Here is a 16,448-nt window from a genome sequence, read left to right on the forward strand (position 1 = left end):
ATCGATAAACCAAGTGGCACTTAAGTCTCTGTATTAAACTATCTTAGTGATTTTATAAATTAGAAAAAGAACGATGATAGTACAAGACCTTGATTTATATTTGATCCTTACTTGTGATATTAATATCCATCATATCTTCATGTCATAAGTACTTCACGACACATTTACCTGTCTTTCCTTTTCTTATAGAAAATGTTGGTGAATGCTTGACAGTCTCATTGTATTATCAAATTTTCAAACTGATGAGCTTTCTATCATGGGTAGCCCATGAGAGGCTTTTGGTAAATGTCCTTTGAATATAGGCATGAAGAAATAATCAAGTTCTGAAGACATAATGAATGATAAGCAAGTTCTGAGGAAATTCACCAAATTTAATAAGTTTTAGTAACTCAGAGAACATTGGAATGGACAGTGCATGCCATTCTACCCTCACAAGATAAGAGACATCACTCTCCACAAGAGTTCACAGTATAAGTGACATCTTTTAACTGGAGAAAGGTATTCAATCAGGAGCTCCAATTCCCACAGAACTGAGTGGACGTTCGTTACATGGACCGGCATCAAGGAAGGCTCTTTGGCCCTGTATGCAAATGAACACACATGTTACATCTTCTCAGAACAGCTAGGTTTTGTTTTTCTCCTTTCATTCACAGTGGAACTGTAGATATCTTGTTTTTCCTATAAAGCCCAAATTACTTGCCTCAGATAAATGCAGATATTTGACTTATGGATACTAGCCTGTGGTTTATTTCATTTTCGCCTTATTAGCCAACTCGCCGAGAATTTTGTTTTGTTTGGTTTTCAAAGAAGCTGGTGCTGGCCTTTCTTGTGTGCAGTGCCAAGTTCTAGCAGGAAACAGTCATCCCCACCATGTCCATTACTCTATTACATTTGCTAAGCAGATAAACAGGGCCTCACAGAGCAAAGCATTAACATGAGCAATTCAAAGATTAACCCTTTGATAATCATCGGCGGCAGATTTTGGAGCCTCTGTAATATTTCAAAGAATTGGCTCCCCCTCCAGTTGTAGGAGTTACTGGAACTTGAGTTAATTGTTGTTGCATCTCCAACACACAGAGCAGGGCTGGTGAAGGAAACAGTGCCTGTATTTCCTTTGTTATTTATAGTCAGCGTTCTTCCACACTAAACCCTTGAGCTGGCTTTTTAGAGCTCACTGTATAACGAATTCATTCACTTTCATGTCAACAAGCTTTGGCTTGATAAATTAAAACAGAAAAATGCTGGCTAGAGCACTATAGCCCTACATGATTCACTTGGCTTCAAGTTCCTGGCAGCCTTCCAAGAATGACCTGCTGTCTTCCCAGGGTCCTTATCACTTTCCCATCTGGAAAGGGCCGAACCTTACTGTACACTGGGGAGTTAAAGGCCTACACAGGCTGCATTCAAACGCCATTAACAATCATAACTCTAAAAATCATCACTCTTTTCCGGGCAAGGTTAACAGTAGTCTGAGGATAGGATGGCTATCTTTTTACTTCCTATAAATAAATTGGAAGCAAATCGCATAGGACTTCCTGCTTCTCCGAAAGGCTGTTTTAAGGCATTTTCGTCTCTTTAAGATTAACCAGAGGTTCTTTGGGGAGCCTGTTAGAGTTTGAAGAACTTCATGCATGGCTGTTGATTTACTTTACTAAAGGAATGACTCATTCACTATGCTTCCTGTATACGGTTGGATTTCTTTGAAGAGGTCACAGGTAGAATGATTATCATTTTAGCAATTAACTATGATGATGCCAAAGTCTCTAAGGAAAATAAAACATAGTTTGGGAAAAAGTGGCTAAAATCGGCATAAACTATTTCATATGCTTTTAAAGTTTCTGACAATGTTCTTAATTAAAACTGCATGAAAATCGATTATTGATTAAGTTTGAAACCTTTCTAACAGAGCACTTACGATGCAAGAAATTATTAAGGTGGAGATTTTTTTTCTGAGTCTTTTATAATGTAGGTTAGCCTCAAACTCCTATGTAACAAAGGCTGGCCTTGAACTTATGGTCCCTTAAGTGGAAAAAAGAATATTTCTGGCATTGCACAAAGAGATGCACAAACAAAGCAAGAGTAACTCTGTAAGGTAATTTTTATATTTGCTAGAGGGTCCTCATGACCCAAACTGGATGGGAAGTTTATTGAACTTTTATCCTATTGCAGGGCGATGACCTCACCTTAGCACACTGGTGGTAGCTTGCTCTCCCAATCTGAAGTGATTGGCAAGGAGGAAGGGGTGTGTGTGGAGTGGAGTCTCAGGAATGTCTGGCATCCAGGACTTGAGCAAACAGGCCAGCATTTCCCAAGCTGGAGGAGCTATACAGACAGTAAGTAGTTTTTGGCTAATTAATTATCTTCCATAGAAAACAATGTTTCTCACAATTCGTCCTCTTTGTTAATATATTTTCAGAATGCCCCCCCTACACACACACACACACACACACACACACACACACACACACACACAAATTCAGCCAGCATGCACTGCGTTTCTGAAATGTCTACTAATAGTAAAGTATGGCTATGATAAGTGACTGGTGACTGATGAGAGAGGTTTCCAGAGCTTCTGGACAAGGCCCCCTGTATGCCCCAACACAAGAATCACCTATCTTCAGACCCACTGAAGGTAAACCTGCATTCCTAGGGATTGTGCCTTTGTTGAGTAATTGACCCACCTCAACTGCAATGCTAGCTCTCTCTACCCAGGCCAGAGACTCTTTTCTTGAGCTAGAGTTTTCTCTTAATGGGCCTTTCCTGCTACTTTAATGCAGCCTCTGCTTCAAAGTGCTGGCATTACAGGCTTGCAGAACCATGCTCTGCTCAGGAAGTTAATTCTAAAGCATTATAGTGTGTAAAAAATGAAAGCCACCTTACCATTAGGCAAACAATTTAGTGCTTTTAACGTTGAGAATCAACATGGCGGCCTTTCTTCCTTAGGCTCTGTTCTTGATGTTAGTTCTTGAGGCTGAAAATAACCAAAACAGATGAAGAAGAGGCAAAGGCAGGACAAGGCAGAGGAAAGGGGGGGTTGGGGCTAGTTCTTTTAAGGCCTTGTGTTAAACAGTGTGGAGTCTTCAAGAGCTGCCTACGGCAGCAAGGTAAGTTGTGTGAAGCAGCAAACAATGATGAAGAGTCTGGCTTTAAAATGCTTGTCAGTATGATGTAGACACATTCAGTTCCAGCCCATAATTACCATGAAGGAAACTAAGCAAAGTTTTGCCAAAGAATCCAAACAAGAGACAACTATGAAAACGGTTTCATGGAGAAGTTTGGGAAATTACAGCAAACATATAGATGCGGTTTATTGTATGTTCCAAGGCCTTTTGCGTATACTAACTCATTTAAATTTCACCTATAACTTTAAGAGGTCATAATCATTTACATGTACCCGTGTCTCAGGTGAGGAAAGAAAGGGGAATTTAATCACCCCTGCCCACACTCACTCAGCAAATGAAAGTTGAGGATAACCAACAGGCTTGCTGCATAGTATCTCCACCAGTCAGTTACTGGGCATCTCTTTGTTTTGACTGTAGATTTATTTAAATTATAAAATAAGAGAGAAAAATATTCCTTAAAGTATGCTAGTCCCTCTTAAATGAAACCATAAAGTCTCTCCCCTTCACTCACACCTACTGCCCCCAACTCCATCTCTTGCAGATTCTTTTGAGCCAGAGGCTAATTCACTCTTCAGGGACAAACAAGGCAAAAACAGGTTGAGTCCTTGATGCGGGAGTTGATGCAGTCTTTCCTGTATTGGCAGAAACTCTGGTTCACTGTTGAGCTGTTAAATTGACTAAGGATTCCTCATCATAAATTAAAAAAAAAAGAAAAAAAGATAAACTATTATCCTGGGCTGAGAAAAAACATAGAAGACAATACTGAAGGACAGATGAAGAACAGAGAAACTCAATTTCCAATGGGCCAAGTTCCTGTGAAACTTGGAGTAACCATTTATTGGGTAACTGTGGGATGAAGTCACAGGTGAGGCAGGCACAAGATAGAAGGAGGCCTGTCATTGGACAAGAAGGAAGGATGGGTGGGAGAAAAGTTTGAAGGAAGAGGAGGAGACTGGAACAAAGAGAGAGGAAGAGTGGAGAAAGAGAGGCAGAGAAGGTGGCAGGACAATGGAGGCTGACGTAAAGATCTCTCTCTGTGTATTTTCAGGTTGTTATCAATGTTCTTTAGGGATGGATGGTACCAGGCTTTGTATGTTTAGGTGGGCAATTATATCTTATCAATTGGATCTAAGATTATTGTGTTGTGTGTTGTGAGGGTTTGAGTGTAGGAAAGTGTGCCGGCAGCTGGAGACAGTGGGCCGTCGTGGCAAAGTTGGGATGTGTTTCTGCCCAGATATCTAGCAGATATCTTGGGGCACCGCAGTGCTGGACCTAGCGAGGTAAAAGACCAACAATACTTTTTATATTTTTATATTTTTACAACAACAGGTAACACCATTGGCCAGGCTCTATACTGAATTCACAGGTGTGTTGCTTTACGACCTATGACACTGCCAGCCATCATCTGATGAGGAAGATGTAAACTCCAATGGCAGTATGTAAGGCCACAGAGCAAACAGAGATCTTAGTCAGAATTTCTCCTTGTGGTAACGCCTATCCTCCTTCTGCAGGCATATTTCTTTCATTTCCAGAATGTATTTTTGTTATGACAGCCCAAATATGAGCTGACCAAGGATGACATCAGTGAACATTCCAAACCTGACAGGGCAAAGCTACGAGGCCCCAGTCCTACACAAAAATAACCATAGGCAGCTGTAAAGCTGTGAATGAGAAAGGCACCCTCCCCAGGACACTAATTGGTTGTCCATGGCCAAACCACCAGCTCTGAAAACATACATTCAAGTAACATTATATGAACTCAACAGGCATCTATTAGGAACATATATGCAAAGACAAATACATACATGTTTGCAATAATGATTGATGAGAAAAGAGGCCATGACTTTGAAGGGAAGTAAGGAGGAGTTTATGAGAAGGTTTGGAGGGATGAAAGGGGAGGGAGAAATATAATTAAATTACATTCTCCAAAAAATAAAATAAAACAAAATGTTTGTTGTTGTTTTGACAGAGAATAAGGTCCACAATCATCAGGCCCATACAAGAGGATACATTTTTTTAAGGATGCAGTGGGAAGTGATAGCAAAAGAAAACCAGATAATCTTAAAGTGGTGATTTCTCCCTGAGTCTATAGAGGATGACAATGAGCCAGTGTTCAGACACGGATATTCAGGTTTTGCCTTTATCCAATGTCAGCCCCTACCTGTATCATTGCACAGTAATATTTTTTAATGGATAACAGAATGCATGTTTTAGAAGTATACACAGCAAATGTCACCTCAAAAAACCACTTGCAGAATTACATTTTTTTTGTAGTGCACTGAAGTTTATTAAACGTAAGTTACCTCTACCCTTCGCTTGTAAGATGGCATTTTCAAGAATGTTTATAAGATTCTTCCAAGCAAACCAATCCACCTGCTTTCTGGACCAAAAACTTGCAGGTAGTGCCTTCTGCAAAGAATCAGTCCAGCTCCCTAGAGAAATTTCCTGACTGCACACAGTTGCAAACCTCTTAGGACTACTCTCCAACCTAACTTTGGGGGCAGCAATCGATCAGTGCTGGGAATGCAGGAAGAGGACCAAGTGCAGAAGAAGGATGAAAGGTCCTCCCACTGCCATGAAGCTGTGGGAGCATTAAAGGGATTTTTAAAAAGGAAACCATTGAGTTTCACATTGAAAATAAGATATTCTCTTCATGGCTTTTCTCTCATCTGTCAGCAGCAGCATCAAGTTGAGCATCAGAAGCAGCTGACATATTTGAACAGACTTAGTAAAGCCAGGGGCAGGTTCATCAAGCCAATGGCATGTCTTAACTAGGAAAGGAATGAATCTGCTCTGCCGTTACTGTGTTTGTTAAGAAGGAACACACTGTTTCCCTGAGGCACTTGGAGAGCTGGGGCCTTCAGTCATAAGAAACTTTAGTAGGAGGCAAAGAAGCATGCAAGTTCACCGACTTTAAGCATAACAGAGACATCAATGTTTATTATGTGCTGGCCAGTGAGATTTACAATTCCTAAAATATTTAGTCATCTCTTTAAAGAAGCCAAGCATGTCAGAGGCTTCACATGTTATAGCAACCAGGATCCTAGGGAAAACAGCAACAACACAACAAAAACAGATGGCAGACTGAAACGGGGTAACTGAGGGGAATTTAATAAAGAAACTATTCACAAAGGTGTGTGCAAGGTTGTTTTAGTTAAACTAGCCATGAGTAAGGTGGGGGTAGGTACAATCCCATGCCAATTGTAGAGCATCTCTGAGGGAAGACATTAGGAGAGCCCAGAGGAGAGATACAGCTCCGTGCATGAGTGGTGGTCTTCAGTAGACTGGTGTCACTCACTTACATGAGACTCCAGACAGAGACAGGAGCAAGCAAATACTTTGACCATACTTTTCCTCTTCCCGTCCTTCTGTTGTCTTCCATTTTCCAAGTCAGGTCAGAAGCCAGAAGGCAAGTCTGCCCATTGATCTGATTGATGAGTGCAAACTATCTGGAGTAGAACGTAAAAGCTTAGAAAGTACTCCAAGGAGAAATGCAGGCTGTCTCTCACTCCTTAGCGCAACTCAATAAGAAAAAGAAGCTATCGACATCTATTGTTTCTGAATAGGAGAACTTGAGTTTAGAAGGGTCTAGGAACATACAGGTGATAAGTACTTATTTGCTCTCCCCCTCCATAAATCCATTTTATGAGGTTTTTATAGGAATGTGAGAAAGGTTATGGGGACCACAAATGTTAAGCAGGAGAGCAGGAATTCATATTAGAGTGTGTAATGAGTGTGGGCTGTGCCTCCAGGATCCCCAAAAGCTCATGTTCAAATTCCTCTTATCGACTGGGAATTCCACGATCTCATCGCTATTTCTCAGAGTTAGAAGGACGGCATAAAAAGATCGAGCCAGTCATAAGGACTACTTGGGTAGCAGCTGCCTCTAGTTGAACTTAAGTAGGTGCTACAGCTTGTAGTCCTAACAATTAAATTAGAGATTATGATGGCGGGAAGAAAAGGCAAGAGCAAGACATCTGGGTGACATCTACCAACTCTGCTACATACTCAAGGAAGTATCCCGAATACTTTATCTTAATACAGCCAAGTCTCGTTCTTTTTTCCTTTCTTCTATTTTTGCTATCATGTGTTAGAATGTCATCTATGATGATGGTGATGGAAGGAAAAGAGAAACAAACTCGATTCAGGCTGTTTTGTTATTTGAGGAGGAGCCATGTTTATCTAAGAGGATTCATACCTAAACACAATCCTCTTATATCCCTTCAAAGTAATGTCACAGCCTAATTTTTTACCATCATCAAAAATATAGGTGACTACCTATAGGATTATATTCTGGTTGATATTTACTAGAGTCCTTTAGTGATTAAAAAATCATAACTAATTGACACCCTAAAGCACCGTCGCCCATCTTAGGATACATAATGCAGTCCTTTGAAATAACTGTGGTACTCATATAGATCATGAGTATCGAGTCTTCTGCTGTGGTACCCACCACGGTACACAGTGATGGCTCAGTAAATGGTGTTTGAATGACCAGTCCAGGCTGAGGGTTTCTGTAAGTTCTCTATGTAATAGGAAGCATTGGACCTGCTTTGAGCTCACTGGGCTACAGATGCCTCTGATTTCCCACCATTTCTTTGGCTACAAAGGCCAGGTGAAGCTGTGATCATCCGACTTCCTTTGAACTCTTACTGGATCTAAGTCCCACCGTTCTTCAAACTTCATGCTGCCTTTGAGTTAGGTTTTCATTTGCCATTTCACAGGATTCACTGATACTGAGTTAGACACCTTTAGAGTCTGTTTCTGTTGTCATGGACCTTTCTAGATATGGGTCAGAAATACCTCCAGGATAGCTGACACCTAAATGGCATTTTCAATCAACTAAACTATATTTTTAAACTCTCAAATGCTTTGGTCAGCTGGTCAAAATGTTTTAGTACCTATCCCTGTCATTAGTAATGATGTGAAAACCACAGGGGTTGGCAAAGACTTCTTCAATCAAAGGCACCCAAGCAGAGGTCATTGAAGGTCATCTAACACAAAGCCAGTTCCTTTAGCTTCCAAAGGCGACAAACAGCTTGCTTCGAGAAAGGAGCTTGTGGGTTACATTTTCCTAGGCATCACTGTTGCTGTGATGTCTCTTTGGACTTGACACAGAAGCGTTCCACATCTCCAACTTTCTCTCTTACAGCCATGTTTGTTTGGTACTAAGCTTTTCTGTCCACCAGCCTTCTTGCTGAGAAGACTTAGCCCCCTTCCCACTGTCTGGGCACCTCGGTTTTCATCTTGAGTGGATTGTTTTCTCTGTCAGCAACCTCTCATCTTGAACTGACATTCCCCTCTGCTCCTTGCTCCCTATGTCATCCATTATGCCAGCATCTGTAGCAGCTGTGGCTTTCTCTGACTGAGAAAGCTCAGTGTTTGCCTTTAAAATGTCATTCCTTCACCCCTCTCAACAGTCAGACTCCCCTCAGATACATAGAGAACAAACGACCGCAAAGAGGACTGTTTAAACACGGGCAAAGCAGTTGGAGGCGGGGCGAGTTTAGTTTACCATCCTCTGGGCTGGTCTTCCCTGACAAGTGCTGCCTTGTCATTTAGACACATTTCTGTCACAAGCAAGCACGCTGCACTTCTGCTGTGGCCAAAGCATCTAAAGTGGTTGCCAGGCAAAGAAGAGTGGGGGCTAAATGATGAGGGTGAGGAGTGACCACTGCATGTTGACTTTGCTTTGTAGTCTCATAGTCAGGTTGAGCTTCTCCTTGAGCAAAAGCAAGCTATTTGTCCTGGTCCACAATGCATTCCCAACCCCTACCTCCCATTTTCTTGCACCTTAACCACATTATGTTTTGCTTATGTTTTCCAAAGTCTATATTGTATCACATTGGAAATTATCATATGACTAGACCCACTGAAAGGATTTTGTGAATCATCATATATGTTATCATACATATATGAGGTTTTATTGGTCAAGAAACATGCCACAATCTTACCTAGGTCACATTTTAAATTTTAAATTCAGAATGGAGAAAAAATGTTACAATGGATAAAATTGTCTGTGGCCAACCAGAGCTTAATTTCTGAGATCCAAATGGTGCAAAGAGAGAACCAACTTCCATAATTGTCTTCTGAATTCTACACATATCCTATGGTCTGCACACACACACAGACACACAGACACACAGACACACAGACACACACACAGACACACACACACACACACTTGTATCCACGAATTATAATGAAGTTTTTCTTTTAAATTCAAGTTCAGTCTTCTACTAGTCTTCTACTACGAGGCATAAGAATATAACATTGGTCAATTTATACACATTAGTTCAGTGCTTTTAGGACATGCCTTTGAGTTATCATTCTAGTGGCTAACTGATTGAGTGATATACAAAGTTCAACTGTGTGGTTTGTTGTTTTCATGATCCCTTTGCCTCGTGTGTAGCTGGGGCCGAGGGTTTAATCTGTGACTAAGAGCAGGGTATAGTTATGTGACCCATGTCTTCATTAAGCCTGTCACTTCAACCCCATCAGAAACAAGTAGGCTAAGTATAATGTCTACAGAGTAAAGTACTCATCCTGAAAAGCTTAGGATTCATTCTTCATATCCACAGAGTTGAAAAGTCACCCAGTTTTCAAAAGTGCAAATCATTCTAGAAAAGTCAGCCTGACCTCTCCATTAACAAGAAAGTAGTAATATTTAATTTGATAGAAACACACACTACAACTTCTTAAAGAAGGCACTGAGATTAAAGTAGTTACCTTTACAAATACCCATGTGCTAGTAAAATAATACAAGTGGGTAAACCGGGGTCCACAGAAGGTTCCATTGTTTGCTCTCAATGGCTTGTCCAGTGACACACAGTCCATGGTAGAGTAAGGCTTCAAGATGAGGCTTCAGGGAAAGAGATAGCACTCAGTGGTAGAGAGCTTGCCAATGAGTGGGAGGTCCTAGGTTCAACTCCCAGCACCACAAAAAAAATGTAAGATAGACCTCCAGCTGCAAGAATCATGGTGACTACTGGGCTACACTTCCCCCTTCCCACACTGACCTTCAACTACTCCCATTGGCAGCAAGCAACCAGATCAGTGAGGCTCTCTCTCTTTTTTCCTTTGTTTCTAAAATTCTGACCCCTCATCTTCAGTCATTTTTACTTAGACCCTCAACCAAAGAATAGTTGTAGTTGCTACCTCAGTTGTCCATACAAACCTTCTCTCTCTTTTATTTTCACACTTTGTATAATCTAGATTGTTGTTGGTTCCTCCTTTATTCCTACAGCTGCACCCATAATAGCTACAAGTGTATTTCCCTAAACTGCACAGGGGTCTGGTATAAACTAAGAGTTCAATACTGACTTATGTTTGACCGTCAATAAAATAGTTCCAACTAGGCTTTTTACTCGAATCTGAAAATAAAAACATTTAAAGGAATGTGTGTCGCTGTGTATTTTTTACTTACAGTCCATAAAAATGCACTGGTTTTGTTTAATAGTGAGACTAAACTCCTTCAAACCACTAACAAAACCATGTAAGAGCTGACCCTGGCTGTGCCCTCAAACTCTGTTACCACACCATTACTTGCTCACACCGCTGGAGACATTCTGGCTTCTCTGACATTTCTTCAATGTGTCAAACACATTTGTTGTATTTCAGTGGCTTGATACTTGCCCTCGAAGTCTGCCTGGAAATCTCTTTTCCCACCCTGTGTAATCTGTCACACATGCCTGAAGCCTTACATTGTAAAGCAATGTATATTCCCTTCCCTTTCTTGCCTTCCCTGCATACCTATTCATTCACTCAGGTCTTTCGTTTATTAGTTTATTGTCTGTGTTATACTAGAATGTTAACTCTCGGAAGTCAAGGATTCTTTTGTTCATCATTTTATCCGTAGCAGATAAATATGACATCAAGTAGGTAATAAATATTTGTTGAATGAATAAAACTCAGATTCTTCATCTGGAATAAGTTCTAAAACACGTCATGACTCTTCTTGGTGCTGTGAGTCCAGAAACCATTGCCTTTGGGGCAAAATTCAGGGTTATTCATTTCCTTAGTCTTTGAAGAAGGTGACCATAGGGAAGTAGATTTGGCTGCAGGGACAAAGCAATGCAGAGAGAGTGACTGAGAAAGACAAAGACTTTGAGACAGGGCTGTCTTTGTTGTTTTCAACAATAATGTGAATACTGCACTGATTTGCATTTCAAGATCCAATAAAATCCTGTAACCTGACTTGCATGAATGCTAAAATTCAATATTTATGTAGTTTTATGCCTTATATCAAAGCAATTTGATTTGAGGCAATGTTTCCAATGTGTGACTCTTACAAGCCTTGCTAATCTGTAATCATTCAGGAAAAAAAGTGTTTCCTGACTTTAGGCACCAGGGTTAGGGTTGATATTCATGGTTAACTTGATTGGATTTGGAATTAACATGGAAACAAACCTTTGGGTATCTTTATGAATTTCTAGAGTAGGTTAATTGAGGTGAGAAGACCCACTCTGAATGTAGGCAACACCATTCTATTAGCTAGGGCCCTGGACCTAATAAGATTCATCACTGCTTCCTGACTGTGTATGTGGTGTGGCTAGCCATTCCCTGCTCTAGTTGTTATACCTGCCATGCTGTGATGGACTGCATCCTATGGAAATGTAAGCCAAAATTATCTTCCCTTATAGTTCCCTTTCTCAGGAATGATATTCTTTACTAATCCTGCAAGACTTATGCAATAAACTGAATAATGCAGAAAGAATTCATGACTGTTTACTTTTGTTTGGACTCTGCACTTAAGTCATGCTGGAAGCTAAGACCTCAATGGCTTTTATTCTGGATACTTGGATACATTTAAATTTACATGTAACCTTTTTTTTTATAAAAGGAGTGTTAGTTGATTGTAGGCTTAGATTTTTCAAAACTACTTTATTTAAGGTTCTTCAAGGTTTCAACCTCCCTTCTAGCTCACTAACCAGAGTTAGGGAAAGAAAGTTAATAGGTTAAGGGGGTTGTGGACCTGTTCAGTAGTAGTTCTTTGGGTCGATTCCAGTCTTTGTTGTCAGAATACCAACAGTTCAGTTCAATAGCAAACACCAAACACAAATCAGTAGGGGCATCATCTAGAAACAGCAAGGCTTTGCTGAATCATCCATTCAGCGGAAGCGGCCAAAATCAGCCAGAATACCATGTTCTTTGGTGCATTTCTCTCTAATAAGAGGAGACCAGTGAAGACCAGAGAAGACCAGCAAAGACCTTCAAATACCAGTGAAGAAGCAAGGTGCTGAATGGCATAGCAATGCAAGAGCATTCTCTCACTGTTCATGGGGTTCTATTTATATTCTTTAACCCTCATGCGCCTCTCAACAGTGTTTTCAGCAAAACATCACAGGCCCTCTCATAAGACAGCTTCCAGAAAAACATCACATGACACAACTGAGTTGTTAAGAAACCAGAAATTCCTACTTCATGTGCCCCTTTCCATTAAAAAAAAAAAAACAAAAAACAAAACCAAAGTTTTGTTTTCTAACATTAGCAATCTACACACAATAGATATAATTGTGAGGACCATAAAACTAGAACTTTACAATACATTTTAAATAAGCTGCTGGTGTACACTATATCAAAATAAAAGCCCATAAAACTTGGATTCATGTAGTGTGGTGAACCTTTACTTTGAAATGACTCCGTTTCAAACTCCTTCAGTGATTTCCTGAAGGAAACTAGTTGGTATGCTTATCATACCATATACTCACAATGTCATCTGTTTAAAAGCTCCAATGGAAGTTGACAGCATCCCACTGCTCTGACCTCGGTAATGGCACTGGAAATAGCCGGCAATTCACAGAAATCCCACAAGATATACTTTACACTGTGGATTTGATAACAGGTTGTAGCCCTTTACAATCAGTGAAGCAGAGTTACATAATTTTGAAGTGAGGAGAGAGTTTACATAGCATCTACTTAGACTCCTACTATATACTCACTGGAGGCTGAGTCCGGGTCAGAGTGGTGGTCACTTGTGATCATCAGTAAAAGAGCTGGCAGGAGACATGAGACTAGAATCTGGTCTGCTTTGCACCCAGAGGAGCCAAAGGGACTTCCAAGATGTAGTCAAGGTGATTAATCAGATACATTAATACAGACAATTTTTCTTGTATGACCTACTTGTGCCAGAGAAACAGAAAAAGGGTCAGGGACTGCTGAAAGCCTAGAGATTCAGGGATACTAAGGCAGGGTCATGGGAAGCTACCAGGTGCTCAATCCAACAGCCAACAAGGAAACAGGGGCCTAGTCTGCTAACACTGGATAAGCCTGGAGGAAGATTTCCCCAACGTTATCATGATAACAGACAACTAAACAAATAACCCTCCCCTAAACTTTTAGTATCTCAATTTCAAATTTCAACTGAGATGTGGAAGTTAAACTAATAAATGGGTATTGTTTTATTATGATATTTTACATTAGCAATAGATGAATAATATAATCAGATTCTCAAAATACTTCTTTTATCCTTTCTTGGTTTTTTGGCCAATAATGTTTACTTGCTTAAATAAAGAAAGGTTTATGCAAATATCAACTTCCATAATTCCCTGCAGACTTCTGTGTGGTTCTTCAGTATATATCCTTATACTGGTTACCAAGGTTTCTTCGATTTGCCCTCCCTTTCTTTTTCTGCTGGTTCGCTGATGTTTCAGAACATCATGGGATAATTTGTATCCAAGGTAAAGGAGTTTCTTTGGGGTCCTCTGAAAGCTTAGACTTTCAGGGATGGGGCAACAGGGGACATTAGCATAGGGACAGGAGGCTCCATCTCTGCTTATGCTTCCTGTGTTCCACAGTCTTATAACAATCCTTTCTCCTGTGGTCTCAGGAGCACTACGTACTGTCTTTCATTGAGGGCTATCGTCTTCGTGGAGGAACAATGAAAGCCAGCGCATGGGACACGGAAGAGGACACGGCAGTCCTTTTCATCATGGCATGGCTTGTCACTCTAGAGAAACAGTATTTAACTACCAAACAAGCAAACCAACAAACAAAGATGTGTGTGTGTGTGTGTGTGTGTGTGTTTGTATGTGTGAGTGTTGTGTCTGTATGTGTATGTGCGCATGCGTGTATGATTATAAATGGGGATCAGTACAAACACTCCTTATAAATCTATGAACACAGTCACTTGCGTTTAGTTACAACAAATCAGGAAACCTTTACAAACTCTTCTATCATGTTCTTCATGATAGAAAAGATGGAAGACTTAAGTATCCCTCAAAAAAACCTGTGTCTACCTACTAGTTCCCAGAACCTGTGAATATTACTCTGTCTGACAAGGGAAGTAGTAAGGATGGATGGAAGGAATAGCTTGTATTAGATCATCCAGGAGAGCCTTGGATTCAAGAATGGATGCTTCTAAGACTGCATCCTCACAGATGCCACAAAAGACTCAGACTGAAGAGGAGGCAAGGGCAGGGAAAGAGAAAGAGCTCCGGTATGGTGCACCACGAGCCACAAAATGCCTTAAGCCAGCAGGAGTTGGAAGAGACAAAATATAGATCCTCCCCCAAGCTTCTGCAGAGGGAGTAGCTTTGGTCTGACGACCAGCACTGTGAGAAAATAAATTTCGGTTATTGAAGCCAAGAGAGTGATAGTTTTTATGGCAGCTGCCAAAAACAAACTCAGACAACACGCATGTCCGTAGGATTTAAAATCTTGCAAAAGACAAAACTCCACCTATTTAAGATATCTGTAAATGGAGATGTTCTTCTGCAAGCAAATTAGTGCTCCCATCAGCAGAAGCCAGGCCTAGAAAGTCTGGTCTAAGTATTTATCAGTGAGCTAGTTCTCCTGAAGTGTTGTAATGTCGTACTGCACATTGTCAATAGGTTTGTATTATTGAAAGCTTACTCTGAGTAAATCAAATCAATACGTCAGAAGCTATGAAGGAGAGAGCGGAGAAAACATTAAGTAGGCATAATAACGCGGAACACACAGGCTTACTGTGTGTTCTGTTTTTTAAGTGTGTGGCAAAGAAAATGCATCACATTTCCAGTAGCCCCAAGAGGCTGCATCTTCATAAACCCAGGGTCCAGAGAACGTGGGGTTTTGAGATACTGGATGACTTGCTCACAGTTTCTTATGCTGTGGTGACCCCAACCATAAAATTACTTTTGTTGCTACTTCATAACTGTCATTTTGCTACTGTTATGAATCACAATGTACATATCTGAGTTTTCTCCGTGGTCTTAGGTGACCCCTGTGAAAGGGTCCTTTGACGCCCAAAGGTCCCCTGACCCCATAGGTTGAGAACTTGTGCCTCAGCACATCTTAATAAGCTTTGGTTCAAGATAGGAGGTTTTAAACTCAGGAAAACCACAGGCCACCTTCTCTAAAGCATCTCTCTTCCGCTGAAGCGGTGGTCAGATGGCTGCGAACTTTGATGGAACAAAGAGTCATGCTCACAGAGCTTGAGAATGTTGAACAGCTGGCCTCTATTTCACTACTGGGCATGGATACCAGGGGATATGCTTCCTGGGCCGAAAGTGAGGATACCTAGGAAGCTGGCCCGATACGGTTAACAAGAATTCTGAGGAAATGTGATTAATGCTGCTGCAAAAAAGAAGAGGGAAGAGAGGAAATAGAATTTCCAGTGAAGTCTGATAATTAAACTCAAGAGTCCTGACAGAGTAGCTGAACACAACAGATAAATAACTACTTTCCGGTAATTATAAGGGAGGGTGGTAACAGATGAGACAGGCTGGGTTCACTTGGTATTTTCAAGGCTGACATTTCGATTCTAGGGAATAGTTGGAGCTGTGCTAGCTGACTTTTTTTTTTTTTTTTTATGTTCACTTTGTCTCCGTTCCTGCCCTCCCATATTGCGTCGATTCTCGGCGCACACTTTGCATATTGCACAGCAGAATTCTACCCACTGCTATTGGGAACACCTGCTGAGGGGCTGTCGGTGTCTCTAAACAATGCAAGTGTTCTTAAAAAGATCTTTTTTGTCAGCCTTCTCCAGTAGAGAAACAGGGCGGAAATGGTGTAAGCTATTTCCGGTCCTCCTTAGTCATGCATGTCTAAGCTTTCACAGTTCAATTCACGAAGCAATCACTCTGTTCCACAAAGGGGAAATGGAGGCAGGAAGCACTTTTCTAAGTAAAGCAACACTGGACTAAAGAGAAGAAACCCATTCTCTTCTATAAATTGAGGTCACACGGACATACCCAGATATTCTTCCTGTGTACGAGAACAATGGGAGAATATTTCAAAAAGCTGAATTTGCATAACAGAATAAAAACTTTGCCCTTTTCTGTGCAGTGGGGAGACTGGACGGGTGCCATGGTCCTTAGGCAGGAATGGAAATGATGCTCTTTGTGT

General features: G+C 40.8%; 1 long non-coding RNA gene across 1 annotated transcript; it reads right to left on the reverse strand.

Moving 5' to 3' along the window:
* Positions 1-362: 362 nt before the first annotated feature.
* LOC102546616 (uncharacterized) lies at positions 363-13,461 on the reverse strand. The gene is made up of 4 exons (XR_005496291.1): positions 13,064-13,461; positions 2,881-2,971; positions 2,184-2,322; positions 363-580 (listed from the first exon to the last, which is right to left on the reverse strand). It is a non-coding gene; the product is annotated as an uncharacterized LOC102546616 (long non-coding RNA).
* Positions 13,462-16,448: the final 2,987 nt, after the last annotated feature.

Source organism: Rattus norvegicus, chromosome 18, assembly GCF_036323735.1.
Source record: "Rattus norvegicus strain BN/NHsdMcwi chromosome 18, GRCr8, whole genome shotgun sequence".
Classification (NCBI taxonomy): domain Eukaryota; kingdom Metazoa; phylum Chordata; class Mammalia; order Rodentia; family Muridae; genus Rattus; species Rattus norvegicus.